The sequence below is a fragment of the Ovis aries genome, chromosome 22 (assembly GCF_016772045.2).
Source record: "Ovis aries strain OAR_USU_Benz2616 breed Rambouillet chromosome 22, ARS-UI_Ramb_v3.0, whole genome shotgun sequence".
NCBI lineage: Eukaryota > Metazoa > Chordata > Mammalia > Artiodactyla > Bovidae > Ovis > Ovis aries.
This window is the reverse complement of record NC_056075.1, coordinates 39,403,246-39,418,189: the sequence shown is the minus strand read 5'-3', so window position 1 is coordinate 39,418,189 and position 14,944 is coordinate 39,403,246. Positions and strand designations below refer to the sequence as shown.

Here is a 14,944-nt window from a genome sequence, read left to right as displayed (position 1 = left end):
CTCAATGGAGATGTAAATTAGAATGTTTTGATACCATTCTCACCCATCAGCTTGGGGATAATAAAAAGTATTGTTATGACGGCACATTCTGACAAGGCTGTGGGAACCAGGCACCCTCATAGCGCTTGTGAGAACACAAAGAGATACAACTTTTCCAGATGTTAATTTTACTCTAACTAACATTAAAACATACCCACTTACTGTTTAACCCAGCAATCCCACGCTTGTGAATTTACCCTGAAGATCCATCTCAACTAAACAAAAATATATACACTCAAATCTATTCACTGCAGCAGTCTAACTGCAAACTGCTAGAAACAACTTGAATGCCCAAAGAATGGCTGAATAAACTATGGCACATCTATGCAACAGAGTACTATGAAGAATTAGCTATAAAAAAGAATTCAAAGCATTCTATAAACTGATAAGGGGATAAACTGGATATATTATTCATGTATTAATATCTTTATTATTAATATAATAAGATATAGTATTAAATCAAAGCACAATGGAGTAGCTAGAGCACACTACCCTTTCTGTTAAAAAAAACAGAGAGAGAGAAAAATATATTTGCTCATTTGTATAGAAAAAGAGAGGAGAGATAAATTAGAAATTAATGAGGTTGGTTACCTAACAAGGGGTAGGTGGAAATGAGATGGAAGGAAGAGAAAACAGGAATGAGATAAAAGGGACTGGAACTGACAGCTCTCCAAGTACACTCTTTGACATACTTCTGACTCTGAACCACGATCATGTTTTACATCTCCTCAAAAATAAATGGTTCAGATTAATCAGAATATGGAGGGAACCCAAGATGAAATGCAGAGTAGCCCAACTCTGCTATAAATGGAAAATGTAACCCACTGTAGGAGACAACAAAGAAAAAAACTAACTTTGGAAAATAGTATTTTGTAAAGATAAAGACAAAAAGAACTGTATACAATATTGTACTCTGGTAAGCAAGTTATCTGTCAGAAGAATATGGGCTAGCAATTCCAGAACTACTTCATGTGCACACTAGGACTGAGCAAATAAGTAAATATATTGATGAAAGTGGGAGAGGGGTATAAGACAAAGAAATAGTTAATAAATATAAGAAAGAAAGGAAAGAAAATGCCTAGAGGCCCAACAGTTATCTTTTCAATCCGAATTTCTACTTTTCACAAAAGATTTTTATTTAAATGAGAAACAGTCTATGAAAGCCAGCATGTAAAAGCAATTTTTCATTTTGAGACTATACCCTTTAAAAATACTACCTAATTAATACCAAAAAATCCCCACCCAAAACTATTGAAACAATGTTTCAGAAATTTCTTATTATAGAAAAACAGCATGGTGGATATATATTGTGCTTATGAAAAAATATTTTTTACAAAGATACAGTATTTTAATTTCTTCCATTTTTTCTCCCAAATACTAATCCACTTTCATTTTAGGCATAGTGCTTTGGACATGTGCGTTAGACATTTCATAAATGCAAGAGTTTGGAAATGTTTGATTAAGTCTTTATAAAGTAGGATGGAAATTCACTCCAAAGTTCCAAGGCTTTTATAAGTCATTTCATTATTCATGGTCATTAAACTTTAACCAAGGACCCACAATGTGCTGGGAAGTACATCAGGCACAGATTAAGGTTACCAAGCATTTAACACACAGTAAACCTAACACCAATCCCTCCCAGCATCAGTCTTTTCCAGTGAGTCAACTCTTCGCATGAGGGGGCCAAAGTACTGGAGTTTCAGCTTTAGCATCATTCCTTCCAAAGAAATCCCAGGGCTGATCTCCTTCAGAATGGACTGGTTGGATCTCCTTGCAGTCCAAGGGACTCTCAAGAGTCTTCTCCAGCACCACAGTTCAAAAGCATCAATTCTTCAGCGCTCAGCTTTCTTCACAGTCCAACTCTCACATCCATACATGACCGGAGGCCTGGCATGCTGCGATTCATGGGGTCGCAAAGAGTCGGACATGACTGAGCGACTGAACTGAACTGAAACCTAACACATAATAAATCACATAATACACAGTACACTTGAATGTTAATACAGTCAGTTGAGTAAAAGGAAGCCCTTACCACAAATCTCTTAACCTTACAAAAATAACTTTTATTTTACATGGAACAATTTAGAGTGTTGGCAGAGGATAAGACAAGCCAACATTAGGAAGCCCTCTTCCTAGTTTATGCCTTCTTGTCTTCTTATTAACATTATGAACTGCGATTTTAAAAAATTACAGCAATGACAAAAACACAATGTGCATAATCAAATGTGATAAATGTCATTCTCATATGCCATCTAATGGTGTGGTACCAAAAATACCAAAGTTCAAACTCAGAGGTTTTACCCCTACATAGACTCACTTGGGAAAACAAAAAGCACGCTTTTTATACAAAAATGCTGGTATTGTCAATACTGAAATTCAACTTACAAACTTAAAATCACTTAAAACATTACAGACTTCAGTTCAAAATATCTGAGGGGTTATAATGAAGATTAAATCTGAGAAAATACAATATAAATGATCTCAAACAACAAGGAACAAAATTTGTAAACAATAGTTTCCCTTTCCAGAAAAGCCTCAATGTGTTCTTAGACGTCAGAACTCAGACTCTAATTTTAGCTCCACTATTTATCATGTACTTCAGCATAATACTTAACTGTTCCAATTCTTGGTTTCTCACCTGTAGAAAGGGGAAAAATTACCTATTTCAAAGAGAACCTAGGAGGATTATATAATTTTTATACTCCGTATTATTAAGAGTTAATGTTTACCAGGTAGCAAAACATACTATAAAGCTATGGTAAATAAAACTATGTGGTGCTGGTATAGGAATGGACAAATGAGTACTAGAAAAGAAGACAGAAGACAGAGACCCATGTAAAAATGGGCATCTAAGTTAACGATGATAAAGAGGGGGAAAGATGGTATGTCAATACCTAGTGTTGAAATATATACTGAAGTATCTGCAGACAAATGTATCTACCTGGAACCTGCTCTGAAATAATTTAGACGCTGGGAATGTAGAGATCATGGATAAAAACACCTTTTTGTAGTTGACTTGCAACCAGCTCTACAAATTGCACTGGGTTAATGTCTCAATTCACGGTGTCGCAAAGAATCGGACACAACTGAGCGACTGAACTGAACTGAATGTCTCATAAGTTTTTCATGATACAGTTTCCTGACTTACTGTTTTCAGTCTCACACACTGATCAAAACAAAAAAACTAAAAGTAAGATAGACAAGAAAACTGATATATACTAGTTATAATCTAAGTAACTTGGGATGATGGAAATACACTGGAGTTACATAGCAGTTGATGATAGGATAATACAACCTTACGATGATTCTAAAACCCAGTGAATTATAATGTGAAAAGAGTGAATTTTATGGTGTGTGAATTTCATCTCAATTAAAAAAAAAGCTTCTAAAGAACAAAAAAACTTGCTAGGAGTCTTACTTACTAGAACAGTGAATAAACTAAAAAGTATATTTTCTACCAAACACAGAGATATAAGTACTTGAAATAGTGTTTAAATAAACAAGTAAAATAATCAAAATGGAAAGAAAATGAAAAACTTGAATTGGACACTAAGATATTTCTAGGTTGATTCTAGAAAACAAAGCAAAACAAAAAACCTCTTGGGACATAACCGCAATCTGTATTCCTGTTAGTGGCTCCCTGGTGGCTCAGAGGTTAAAGGGTCTGCCTGGAATGCTGGAGACCCGGGTTCAATCCCTGGGTCGGGAAGATCCCCTGGATAAGGAGTATTCCTGTAATTATTTTGCCGTAGGTGAAACAAACACAACAGTAAACACACAGAAGCCTGGAAATCCAGCAAAAGTGAGTATGTTAGTTACAGGGTTAAATGGTCCAAATATATTTTCTCTAGTTTGAATTTTAAGCTAAGAAAAATGCAGAAGTATAGCATTACTATTGTTTAGCAGTCTCTATCCAGTCAAGCACAATTTTGTAATGAAGCTTTTAAAGGCACCAAAGCAGGTTACTGCATTAATTTATATCACCCACCAGAAAAAGAAACTTGGCTTAACTAAAGCCATCACACTGAGATCTGGCTATGTAGTATAACCAAGGGTCAAAGGTAATTTATTCTAGCAAGGTCTTGTGGTATAAAGATATTTCCTCAACTTTTAAAATATATTACAATGGGGAAAAAGGTCAATTTTGTAACCCTGATTCCTTTAAAAAAAAAAAAAAAAAAGACAGACAAAAAATGTGACTTCCCCAGCCAGATAAGAAAACTAACTAGGAAGTGATTATCTTGAAAAGCATGACCAGTTAGGGCAAGTAAAACAACAGTCCTGGAAAAGATTCAATTGCTTGCTCTATACAATAACTGACTCAGTTAAATTAGGGTAAGCAATCACAGGAGAAAGATTTTTATTCAAAAAAACCTTTTTTTCTAAAATTAAAATTAGGGGCTTCCCTCACAGCTCAGTCGGTAATTCAACTGCCTGCAAGGCAGGAGATCTGGGTTTGATTCCTGGGTCAGGAAGATCCCCTGGAGAAGGAAATGGCAACCCACTCCAGTATTCTTGTCTGGAGAATACCAGAGGAGCCTGGCAGGCTACAGTCCATGGGGTTGCAAGAGTCGGACACAACTTAGTGACTAAACCATCACTGTATGAAAATCTTTTCTCCCTACTCACAGCCTCACCTCTAAGTACTGCATCTAATATTTCTCAACATGGCTATCCATCCTACTGACATGCATCAATAGAAAAGATAAGCATTTGATTCAACAATGCATGTCTAGCAATCTTCTTTTTATTAATGTTAATCATACAGAAAATAAAGGAATACATTCCACGTGTTTAAAAATGTAAACATTACATATAAAATTAATATTTCCTTTCACCACTGTTCCTCATTCCATGGAAATTCTTTAAACCTCATCCAAACCCCACTTTATGAGTTCTCTCATATAAGAAGACTAGCAGAAAAAGAACTGGTTACCATTGCTGGCATTAGTCCTTTCAATCTTACTTGAGCTTAACAATGACTTTTAAAAAATATTTACTGATTTATAGCTGCACTGGATCTTAGTTGCGGTGAGCAGGCTCAGTAGTCTCGGCTCAAGGGCTCAGGCACTCCTCAGCATGTAGGATGTTAGTTCCCTAACCAAGGATCACACCCACATCCCCTGCATTGGAAGATGGGCTCAACCCCTGGACCTCTGAGAAAGAACCACCAATGACTTTTTAAACATGCATGATTTAGGGAATTTCCCAGCAATCTAGTGGTTGGAACTCCGAGCTTCCATTACAAGGGCCATAGTTCAGTCCCTAGTCCAGGAAATAAAATCCCATGTTGTTTGAGAATGAGCCCCTAGCATTTTTTTTTTAATGCAACACAGCTTTATCTAGTCTTTTCAAAGCATTCAATTTAGCCTTCATAGAAACAGAAAGTCATTCCTTTTGTATTTACAGTTGATGGGTTTAGTTATATAATTACTGTATCAAGTAAAACAAATATGAACAAGTACAGAAATAAACACAACCTATAATCTACCAGAAGACGGAGGGCTTCCTACCCAGTCTCCATCAGCCTTTAGAGCATCCAACACATCTACCAATACATTCTGCAGAGGCAGTGAAGAATGCTGGTTAATCTTAAGTGAGGTTCAATTAAAAGAGCTCCTACTGACAGAAATACATACACAGTACATATTCTCTGTGCCAGTGAGGTATCTGTGTGAAAATAATTTTGTTTTCCTGATTTTTTTCCCCTTCTGGCTCACCTTTTTCCAAGACTGTTTCTGATTTGACTGGTTCAGTGGGATTTTTAAGACAATTCAAAAATAACATTTCTTCGGTACTCAGCCTTCTTTATGGTCCAATGCTCATAGCCAAACACAACTATTGGAAAAAACCATAGCTTTGTCTATATTGACCTTTCTCAGCAAAGTGATGTATCTGCTTTTTAATACACTGTCTAGCTTTCCTTCCAAGGAACAAGAGTCTTTTAATTTCATGGCTGCAGTCACCGTGAAGCCCGAGAAAATAAAATCTGTCACTGCTTCCAATTTTTCCCCCTCAGTTTGCTATAAAGTAATGGGACCAGATGCCATGACCTTAGTATTTTTTAATGTTGAGTTTCAAGCCAGCTTATACACAAAGGAATTTACAATTATATCCACATGCCAAATTACTAACATTTATTTACTACATACTCCAAAGTCCTAACATAATATTCAATAACCAATATGTAAATTCTTGAAGAGCTTCTGCAGATTATGCCTCTAGTAAGAGCTTAGAGTCCGCATTCGAACCAGACGAATCAGAGGATGGAAATGTGCTGCTGTGAAGGAAAAAGAGAATTAGGAAAGGCAATTACAGTTAGCTCACTTTTTCTTTCTTCTGTGTCAAGCTGACAATAAGAATACTTATGTATCTCTCTGCCATTTCAAGTTGACACTCTGAACTAATAAATTTAAGCCAAATGACTCACTGCTCCTTTAATACTTTAGGACTTAGGTGCTTACAAATTTAACACTGCTTTGTCTTTCTGGTGACTTGAACTTTGGCTGTTTTTGAAATGTATATCTGTTTATGCTTCTTGCCTTAAAGTCTGTTTTGATATTATTATGAGCACATCAGTTTTCAGTAGGTTAGCATTTGTTTGGTTTCTTTTTTCTATCCTTTTACTTTTAGCCTTTCTCTATACATATAGTTAAGGTATCTATCTTAAAAGTAGCTTGTAGATGAATTTTACTTTTCCATTATGAAAAGCTTTGCTTTTTAACTACTAAATCCATTCATGGGCTTCTCTGGTGGCTCAGTGGTAAAGAACCCGCCTGCCAATGCAGGTGTATTCTTGCCTGGAAAATCCCACGGACAGAGGAGCTTGGCAGGCAACACTCCATGGGATCACAAAGAGTCAGACTTGACTTAGTGACTAAATGAGTCCATTTATATGCAATGTAATTGTTAAAACATTTAAGAATCATTCTACCATCTTACCATTTCTTCACCTGTTCTATATACTTTCTTTCCTTGTCTTCTTTTGGATTGAGTGTTAAAATTATTATTCCATTTCTTCCCTCTATTAGCTTTTTACAATCTTTTATTACTCTATTAGTGGTTATATTGTAGGGTCTGATAACATGAGCCCTAACTTACAAAAGCCTAATGTAAATAAGTGCTTTTGCCAGTTCCTGGACAAGGAAAGGACCTGAACACCAGTCTTTTTTAGCTCACTATAGTTACTATTATTGTTGTGTGTTTTCATTCTGTGTTAATTTTAAACCTCATATAAAGCTAACTTTGTTTAAACTTACCAACATGTACTCTTTCCATTGTTTTATGTTCCTTCCGACATTTCCACACTCCTATCTGGAATCATTTTCCTTCTACCTGAAGAACTTCTTAGTATTTATTTTAGTGCAGATACTGGTGATGACAAATTCAGTTTGTTTGGCTCAAAATGTCTTTTTTCCCCTTAATTTTTGAAGGTATAAAATTCTAGACAAGCACTTTGAAGGTCTCATTCCACTGTCTTCCAGCTTCCACTGTTCCTACCAAAGCTTTATTGAACACCGTTGAATTTAACATGTAGCTTTTCTTTGGCTGCTTTAGGATGTTTTCTTTGACTTCAGCTTTTATCAGTTTTAGTATAAGATGCTCAAGTGTGGTTTTCTTCATATTTTTCCCTCTTGCAGTTCAAAGTATTTCTCGATATTGTGACTGTCAGAAACAATCTCTGACTAGTTTCTGTTGATCTCATTTTTTAAAATGTATGAAGTATCTTTAAATGATCTGTTATATAGCATAGTAACACACTATGCATTCTAAGAGAAGCTAATCATTGGGTAATATCCTAATGGCTTTGTTGTTTAGTCACCAAGTTATTCCCGACTCTTTTGTGACCTCATGGACTATAGCCTGCCAGGCTCTTCTGCCTATGGGATTTCCCAGGCAAGAAGAGGGGAGTGGGTTGCCATCTTCTTCTGCGGGGGATATTCCTGACCCAGAGACTGAACCTACATCTCCTGCATTGGCAGGTAGATTCTTTACTACTGAGCCACCATGGCTCATCTCAAGATAAATTATGTTTCAATGTGAAGGATCTCGCCTTTTCTTTTTTCAAAATTGGTAGGAATTTAAATTCAGTCCACTGTGTGCATAAAACCTATTTCATTCATACCTACTACATAAGCTATTCATTGGCCATTTAGTACTTTTAAATGAATATAAGTCTATAGATTTTATGTAAGTTTATGCTCAGATGGCAAAGAATCTGCCTGCAATGCAGGAGACCTGGGTTCGATCCCTGCACCAGGAAGATCCCTTAGAGAAGGGAATGGCTATCCACTCTATTCTTGCCTGGAGAATTCCATGGACGGAGGAGCCTGGCAGGCTACAATCCATGGGGTCACAAAGAGTCGGACATGACTGAGCAACTAAACTGCATGAATTTAAATTTCTACTAAAAGATATGTATTCACGGTATGTTTAATATAATTTTTTGCTTTCTATTTAAGGCCATTTCTATTTTTAAAAAACATCAAGAAAAATACTTTTCCTAATAGAAACAGAAATAAAGTAGTATATTCCTTTGAATATATTTCAAGGAGCACCGTACACCATTATACATCAAGTAAGTAGAAATACAAATAATACTACCACACAACAATGCTGTTTTTTTTCCACTGTCAGATATCTGTAGTTAAAAGTACATCATATTGGGCTTCTAATATTCTCAGTGACCAAAGAGTCAATCATTAATTTGTTCATCTTCCAAACATAGTAGCTACTCAGTGTTTCTTAATGATCACTCTATTGCCTACTAAAGTGTCCTAAGTCTGCACATACAGAAAACCGACAGTGACTCATAAGGACAGTGTCTGGGACATGAGATACGTTTATTAGGGTCCATTTCAAAGGTACCAAATGGTGCAATCAGAAGCGTATTCAGCTTAATCTACAAATTCAAACTCAGCCTAATAACAAAAGCCCTAATAATGACCTGCCATAAAATTAATCTATTATAATCTACAAAAATATAAAGGCTTTTCTATCTATAACAGTCCTGCTGCTGCTGGCGCTGCTAAGTCGCTTCAGTCATGTCCGACTCTGTGTGACCCCATAGACGGCAGCCCACCAGGCTCCGCCATCCCTGGGATTCACCAGGCAAGAATACTGGAGTGGGTTGCCATTTCCTTCTCCAATGCATGAAAGTGAAAAGTGAAAGTGAAGTTGTTCAGTCTTGTCTGACTCTTTGCGGACCCCATGGACTGCAGCCTACCAGGCTCCTCCGTCCATGGGATTTTCCAGGCAAGAGTACTGGAGTGGGGTGCCGTTACTTTCTCCAATAACAGTCCTAGGAAACTACTAAAGTCTAAGTATCAATGAGCAAAATGAGTTTCTATTACAAGAGTACATTTTCCACATAACTGTGTCTTTCTCTTGCTAAAGTGCTAAGTAAGATGTTTCCTTACATATTTATTTAAAATGTTAATCTATTACATACTTTCCTACCTATTAAACCCCAGCATACTAAATATAATTGGGGTTATTTATGGTGAAGGTTTATCATGAAGATAAACTACTGTTTTGAGGAGTGACACAAGTATGCTGTGAGGTTGGAGGTTACAGGCCTCTCTGCTTGAGGGAACACAAGCCCACAGGCTGTAACAAACCTGAGAGCCAAGTCAAAGTCAATTAGATTATTAACCTTCATTTTCTGCCCTGGATGGCTGATACTGGCCACATCTAAGTAAGTGAGGTGTTTTTTTTTTTAAATCAAAAATACCCTTTTTAAAACACAATTAGACCTGATAATAATTTGATTGTAATCACTTCAAAATGTTCAGGAAGATAAAATGTTCAATAAGATAAAAACCTTAATAAGAATATAAAGGAGGAAATAATATGAATATAGGAAACACCTTTATAAGTGGCCCATACATACACTCAGTCACTCTTACCTTTACAAAATTCTTCTCTTTATGGAGTTAAGAACTTTTAATATCACTGACATAGAAATCACTGAGAAAACAACTGGAGTTTAAGAACAAATTCATTTATAACTGGACAGCAGAATGACTGAAACAGAAGAGGCAAGCTGGCCTACCTCTAACGTACCTCTCTGCCTGAGGATATGAAAATCTGTCAGTTAGAGATATGCTCAGAACTAAGCAGCATGCTTGTCTGATGCCCTTGGGAAAGCTCAGAACTGTGGGTCACCTTCATGTGTCTCATTCAAGCACTGCTCCTACCAGGGAGGTGGAACCATCCATGCCAAGGAGATTGGAGCGCAGATCAGGGACAAGGGAGGTGATGGGAAACTCGGAAGCATAAAGTAATGGAGCCGACAGAGGGGAGCAAAGAGAGGAGGGAAGGGTCATTTGGCACCTAGGGAGAGAGCAAAAGGAAGACAGAAGCAAAAAACAGCAACCAGAAGATGCCAAAGAAAGGAGCCCCTCGCCGCTTAGCCCGCCTGCTTTCAAGACCCAAAGCTGTTAACTGAATAGATCAGCTAAACTACTGTGAAAGAATCTTTTAAGGGTTAACCAGGAACCTAGTCACCAACATGAATCTTATCTCCAAAATCCATGAGTTCTGAGCCCTCATGAATCAAAGTCACTCAGTCGTGTCCGACTGTTTATGATCCCATGGACTATACAGTCCATGGAATTCTCCAGGCCAGAATACTGGAGTGGGTAGCCTTTCCCTTCTCCAGGGAATCTTCCCAACCCAGGGATCAAACCCAGGTCTCCCACGTTGCAGGCGGATTCTTTACCAGCTGAGCCACAAGGGAAGCCATGAATGAAAAACTGAATATTTTTTAAAAAAAGAGAAAAACTGAATATACAATGACTTTTTAATTACACTTTAGATTATCTGGTAGAAATGTTATATGACAAATAATACTGTTAATCTTTAAGATTCTTCCCTCAAAGTAACTTTCAGTTCAGTCTCTCAGTCATGTCCGACTCTTTGTGACCCCATGAATCGCAGCACGCCAGGCCTCCCTGTCCATCACCAACTCCTGGAGTTCACTCAGACTCACGTCCATCAAGTCGGTGATGCCATCCAGCCATCTCAGCCTCTGTCGTCCCCTTCTCCTTCTGCTCCCAATCCCTCCCAGCATCAGGTTCTTTTCTAATGAGTCAACTCTTTGCATGAGGTGGCCAGCGTATTGGAGTTTCAGCCTCAGCATCAGTCCTTCCAAAGAACACCCAGGACTGATCTCCTTCAGAATGGACTGGTTGGATGTTCTTGCAGTCCAAGGGACTCTCAAGAGTCTTCTCCAACACCACAGTTCAAAAGCATCAATTCTTCGTCGCTCAGCTTTCTTCACAGTCCAATTCTCATATCCATACATGACCACTGGAAAAACCATAGCCTTGACTAGATGGACCTTTGTCTCTGCTTTTGAATATGCTGTCTGGGTTGGTCATAACTTTCCTTCCAAGGAGTAGGCATCTTTTAATTTCATGGCTGCAATCACCATCTGCAATGATTTTGGAGCCCCCCCCGCAAAAAAAAAAAGTCTGACACTGTTTCCCCATCTATTTGCCACGACGTGATGGGACCAGATGTCATGATCTTAGTTTTCTGAATGTTGAGCTTTAAGCCAACTTCTACACTCTCCTCTTTCACTTTCATCAAGAGGCTCTTTAGTTCTTCACTTTCTGCCATAAGGGTGGTGTCATCTGTATACCTGAGGTTATTGATATTTCTCCCTGCAATCTTGATTCCAGCTGGTGTTTCATCCAGCCCAGCATTTCTCATGATGTATTCTGCATATAAGTTAAATAAGCAGGGTGACAGTGCAGCCTTGACGTACTCCTTTCCCTATTTGGAACCAGTCTGTTGTTCCATGTCCAGTTCTAACTGTTGCTTCCTGACCTGCATTCAGATTTCTCAAGAGGTAGGTCAGGTGGTCTGGTATTCTCAGCTCTTTAAGAATTTTTCACAGTTTGTGGTGATCCACAGAGTCAAAGGCTTTGCCATAGTCACTAAAGCAGAAATAGATGTTTTTCTGGAACACTCTTGCTTTTTCGATAATCCAGCAGATATTGGCAAATTGATCTCTGGTTTCTCTGCCTTTTCTAAACCCAGCTTGAACATCTGGAAGTTCACAGTTCACATATTGCTGAAGCCTGGCTTGGAGAATTTTGAGCATTACTTTACTAGCGTGTGAGATGAGTGCAATCATGCAGTAGTTTGAGCATTCTTTGGCATTGCCTTTCTTTGGGACTGGAATGAAGACTGACCTTTTGGAAAAAGTCACCTTTAAGTTATCAAAAGGTAGATTAATTATTAAAATAAGATAAAATCAGAAGTAATGGCAAAAGGATACAAAAAAGTATTCTGACAAATATTTTCAGTGGCTTTATTGAGATATAATTTATATACCATAAAATTCACTCATTTTAAGTATAAACACGCCAATGATTTTAATGAATTTATAACTGTGCAACCATTATCACAATCCTTACATGTTTCTATGAGTCATCAGTAGACAATAAAACAATCCTCTCCCACAATGCAATTGTACACAGACTATGAAACTCGTATTTAAACAGAAGTACTATCTAAAGGCCGTGCCCAAGAAGCAGGCCTCAAGCAGGGGCCCTGCCAGGCTTCTCTTCCCTTTCTCTAGTGCCCCTGAGGGGTGGGCCTTTCTAATGCCTTTTTAGGAAAGTATGAAAGCAATGCTGGTGACATTCCATTCATTCACACTGTAGGTATAAAAATATTTCATATCACTGAGTGTCACAGCAAAGTCTCCATAGACAGCAAGGGACCAAAATCACACTTTTAAAATCATATACATAATACATTGTACCATTTTAAGGATCTCAGTATCCTCACCACTTTAACAGCAGAAAAGCAGATGGTGATACTATTTTAATGAATGGGAGAGACTTGAGTGAATTGTGTCTGTAGCTGTTCAATACTAGGAGTAGTAATTCTCCTAATTACTAAACAAAGAGCCCCTATTGCTAAATAAATCAGGATTCCTGACAATTCTTTCTTCAAACTAGTTCTGAATACACTGTGGATATATTTGCATTTTATAGGCAGATATTTCATACCCTAACAAGCTTATCCTCGTGGAACTAGTTGTAAAGAACCCACCTGCCAATGCAGGAGACCTAAGAGACACAGGTTCGATCCCTGGGTCAGGAAGATAACTTGGAGGAGGAAATGGCAACCCATTCTGGTATTCTTGCCTGGAGAATACCATGAACAGAGGAGTCTGGCGGATTCCAGTCCATGGGGTCACAAAGAGTCAGACACGACTAAAGCAAATTAGCACCCATGCATGCACAGTCTTCAGGACACATACCCACAGGGGATACATTCCAGGACTCTCAGCAGATGCCTGAAACTGCAGACAGAACCAAACCTTATATACACATTCTTTCTTGAACACTGGGGTCATTACTAAGTAAAATAAGTTTACTTGAACACAGCACTATGATACCAACGGCCAACCTGATAACTAAACCAATTATGTGACTAAATGGGCTGGAAACATACTGTGTGGATACGCTGGACAAAGGGATGACTCAAAACCCATGCCAGAGGGCACAGAGACATACCCTACTCACTGAATAGTGCTCACTAGTTATTTTCTGACTTCTTAGACTTAAGTAGATCCAAAGCAAGTGGGTAGGAGGTCGGGTAAGTGGACGCTCTGACTGTCCATTCAGCAGCTGGCAGTAAGGACACCACACAATTTACAACTTGTGCATTGTTTATTTCTGGAATTTCCCATTTAATATTTTTGGACCATGGCTGACCACAGGTAACTGAAACTTCAGAAGGGGAAACTACGGACTGGGGTGCGGCAGCGGGAGGACTACTGTAGATTTTAAAGAGCTTTTGTAATACATTTAAAACCTCCAGCCTCCAGCCATCTTGGGGGGTTCCCAGGTGTCGCTAGTGTAGGACACATAAGAGAGGTGGGTTCGATCTCTGGGTTTGGAAAACCCCTTGGAGAAGGGCATAGAAACCCACTCCAGTATTCTTGCCTGGAGAATCCCATGGACCGAGGGGTCTGGCAGGCTACACTCCATAGGGTCACACAGAGTCAGACATGGCTGAAGCAACTGAGACACATAAGCCATCTTTTCAAGATTATCTGTGTGATGATATACTATCTCCTGGATGGAGGGCATTCCTACGGAGGTGATGTCTGAGTTGAAGTCAGAACTATTTCAGTAGGATAATTTGGATAGGGTCAGGGTGGGGAAAGCAAGAGGAGAGCAGTTGTTGGCAGAGTAAGCTGTGTGCAAAAAGATCTCCGTGACTGAGAAAACACATTTCAGGCCTCAGCTGAGACATCACTTCCTCAGGGATGCCTTCCATCCAGGAATCCCATCCCCACCAGTCACACTCCTCTGCTACGTGCTTCACAATATCCCACATTTGTCTTCTTCAGAACCTTAAGTTTAACAATAAAACTCTGATCGGGCAATTAATGTCTAGCTCTTGAATTTGACTCCATGCTCCTGGAAGCTTTGCATTCTGTTAACCCTGTAGACCCCAGCATACAACAGGCACTCTGTAATTATCTGTTAAATAATTATGTGCTGAATATTTTTGAATAGCCACTGAACAGGGGAATACAGCAGTGAGCACAACAAACACAGCCCCTGCCTTGGAGCTCATCCTCTAGAGAGGGAAGAAGACAAAAAAGAAGAAAAAATAAAAGTAATGTGTCATTACAACTGTGGTAAGATCTGACCATCATTCTGACTTCCTCCTGGACACTCCAAGGAATAGAAGACCATGATTTTTCATGAAGCTTTACTTTTCCTTCATCTATTTAGCACATTACATGTTGCTTTGACTTTCTGTTCCTCATCCTAATAAATCCCAACCGATCAAAGTAGAGTCAGACACCTTCAGGCTGTCAAAGATAGACTCATTAGACCCTGGCTGAAAGTCTGCTGCTGCTGCTGCT

At 38.5% G+C, this 14,944-nt stretch overlaps 1 protein-coding gene across 3 annotated transcripts in view; it reads right to left on the bottom strand.

The window, feature by feature from the left end:
• INPP5F (inositol polyphosphate-5-phosphatase F) overlaps positions 1 to 14,944 on the bottom strand; it is a 91,977-nt gene that overhangs the window by 45,821 nt on the left and 31,212 nt on the right. The gene's annotated exons all lie outside the window — the stretch shown is intronic.